Source organism: Helianthus annuus, chromosome 4 (genome assembly GCF_002127325.2).
Source record: "Helianthus annuus cultivar XRQ/B chromosome 4, HanXRQr2.0-SUNRISE, whole genome shotgun sequence".
Classification (NCBI taxonomy): Eukaryota; Viridiplantae; Streptophyta; class Magnoliopsida; order Asterales; family Asteraceae; genus Helianthus; species Helianthus annuus.
In genome coordinates, this window is record NC_035436.2 from 111,843,423 (window position 1) to 111,846,868 (window position 3,446).

Consider the following 3,446-nt stretch of genomic DNA (forward strand, 5'->3'; position numbering starts at 1 on the left):
AAAAGGTGGTGGAATAGGTGGTATTGGAGTGGACACATGCTGACTTTGATCCACTGTTTGAGGACTTTTATCAACAGTGTTTGATGATGTGGAAGCAGGGGTTAAGGGGCTACTTTGGTCAACAACTGTTGAGGTAGCAGTGGTTGAGCTTTGACAGCTGTTTTGAACATCTGCTGCTCTTCCCATTGTGACAGACTTTTGTTGAGGAATGATGATCTCATATCCATAGTCTGGTGATGAATCCTCTGATGGACCTGCACTGTTAGTCTTAACAGCAGTATTTTCAAAAGTGAATTTATCAAGATCAACAAATTCAGCAGGGTTTGCTGGGATTTTCATTGATGAAAGTTCATTGAACTTTACATTCAAAGTCTCCTCCACTATTTTGGTCCTTGTGTTAAACACTTTGTAGGCCTTAGCAGTGGTTGAGTATCCCAGATGATAACCACAATCAATTTTGGCTGCAAACTTTGAGATAGAATCTTTTAAGTTTAAAATGAAGCATGGACAACCAAAAATTTTGAAATATGAGATCAATGGCTTTATTTTATACAACAGTTCATAGGCAGTCTTTTGATGCCTGGGGTTGATTAAAACTCTGTTTTGGACATAGCAAGCAGTGTTTACTGCCTCTGCCCAAAAAGTTAATGGCAAACCTGAATCAGCAAGCATGGTTCTGGCAGCCTCAATCAAAGTTCTGTTCTTTCTTTCAACAACCCCATTTTGTTCTGGTGTTCTTGGAATGCTGTATTGCCTCACAAATCCTTTTGACACACAGAAATCATCTAACTCCTTGTTCCTGAACTTTGTGCCATTGTCACTTCTGAAGATTTTTACTGGAAGGTCAAACTGCTTTTCAACCTGTTTCACAAAGTCTTGCAGAATGCCTGCAGTCTCATCTTTTGAATGTAAAAAGTAAGTCCATGTAAACCTAGAAAAGTCATCAACAATAACCAAACAATATCTCTTTTTCTTCAGACTCATGACTTTAACTGGGCCAAACAAATCCATATGAAGCATTTGCAAACATTTGGTTGTTTTAGACTCATCAATGGATTTGTAGGAGCTTTCACGTTGTTTTCCTTTTAAGCAGGAAACATAATGCTCAGGACAGGTGAACAGTTTTTGAGGTAAACCTCTTACTAACCCCTGTTTTGAAATGGCAGTGATTGTCTTGAGATTTGTGTGTGACAACCCTCACAATCAGAGGTATCCGTACAATTAATTAATATTTAATTTGTGCTTAATAACTGTGCTTGATTACAACTGTGATTAAACTACTTTCTACTTTCTGTTACATACATACATATGCATCACATTTCATACTGTCACTTCATTTATTTCATACAAACATTTGTGACAAACTTGATGCACAAAGCACAGTTAGCACATTAACGGATAACCCAGAAAACATGCTGACAATGCCAGCACTTAGACAGACAATGTTTTTTAGGCCAGTATGAGCCAGAGATAGAATACTACACTAGTAGGGAGTGTAGGTGTTAGGATCGGAGACTGTCATGATTGTGCTTGTTTGTATAATTTTGACAAATCAATGAAGATAAAATAAGATTAAGTGCAGCAGAAATGAAGACAAACTTTGTAAGCACAATCTAAGTGGGAAATAATTTGATAAACAGATGCTTCTCATTAAGTTGAATGATTCAATTACAAATCAAATGATTACAAGCATGCTTACAGAACTAAGCTCCCCCTCAGCCTGATACTCCAAGGTTGGTTGCACAAGATGAAAGGATTGGACTGGAGAAGAAGAATCCACTCAGTCAATCCGATGTAACAGTACAGGGTACTGCTCCATTTATAGGCAAACCAAACCACTGAGGCATCTCAGCTGACGTCACCATGATAGTGACATCTAACAACCTAACAACCTATAAACACTGTTCTATACAAACTACTGATGTTTAACAACTGATTATAAGTACAATACATAACAAGAGAAAACTACTGCTTCACGTTCCGCTGTTGTAGCCTGAGCATTGATGTTGAGCATCAGTGCTTTCTTCAAAGGTGATCAGTCCTTGAATGAGCAGTGCTTGTGTCTTCAGCAGTACTTAGGAAACGACAGTAGATAGAGCAACAGTGTTTGTCTCCAGCAGTTTTTAGAGTTTCATCAGTGCTTGATTCATCAGTTGTTCCAGTGAGCAGTACTTAAGATCTATCAGATGTTAGATTACCACTGTCAAGGGGAAAGCCTAGTGTAAACAGCTGCTTATTCTGAATCCACTGTTGTGATCCGGTTTTGGCTTTCATTATCTGTTCCTCTGGTAGGGTTCAATCCCAACAATCTCCCCCTGGAACAGATAATGCCAAAACCCTTCATTATTCTGGACCTTTATTTCTCATCAGTAGTTCCTTAGCTTGCCTTTTAAATTCTTCTTCAAAATCCTTGGAGCTTGTGTCATCTTCATCCCTACACAGTGTAAGTTCAAGGAGATCCTGCAAATCTTCAACACTAAGGCCTAGTGCTTCTTTCCTTGATATGTACTTCACTTCACCATTGGATCTGACCAAGGTCAATACGTGGGTCTTTTGATCAGACGTCCACTTTAGTATTTTTAATCCTAATGGGTTTCTTGGGAGAGATTTATTTTTAGATGAGTTTGGAGATGTCGGCCTTGTGAAAAGTTGTAGGCTGTCAGACATTTGTTTGAGGGCCTTCTCGATGACATCATTTGCTGCATCTATATCTTCTGCATTCTCTCTTTCAACTGGCTCTTGCCTCTCAATGTATGTCATGCCTGTTGGAGTGTTTGGTGATGCAGGTTTGGTTAATACCTCTTTAAAGAGGTTTTGAAGTTTTGCTGAGGTATCTTCTTTTAGACCTATTTTCATGATGGTATCTTTGAAGTACTCAGCTTCCTTTTCCTTTACCTCTTCACTAGATAGCAGTTTTCCTTCTTCTTGGTTTGACACAAGGATAGGATTATCTTCTGATTTGAACAGATTTTGGAGGTCATCAATCTGTTGTTCAAGCTTCATCATTTGTTCATGCTTCTTTGAAGTGCCTGAAACAGTTATCTTTCTTTTCTTCAGCCTTTCATAGGCTTCATCAGTATGCTGCTTTGACCATTTTGATATGGCAATGGCAGTATCCACTTTTGCCTCAACCAGCTCTTACTTCTTTCTTTTGTACTCAGTTGTTAGGTCAGCGATGAGCTTTTTGTATTTGCTCCAATTTGGAGCATTCTTCTTCTTTCTAGGATCATTCTTGATTCTATCAATCCTGTCAGCTTCATGCTTTAAGGCCACTATTGGCCATTCTTCAAATTGGTTTTCTTCAGCAGGATAAAATTTTTCTTGCATGATGTATGCAAGAAGTTTTCTTTTCATATCTTTTCGTTGACCTGCCTTTTCTTTGCTCAGCTCTTGTGCAAAATCTTTTATCTGTTTGACTTTTGTGAGCAGAAATTCCGATCTTTCAG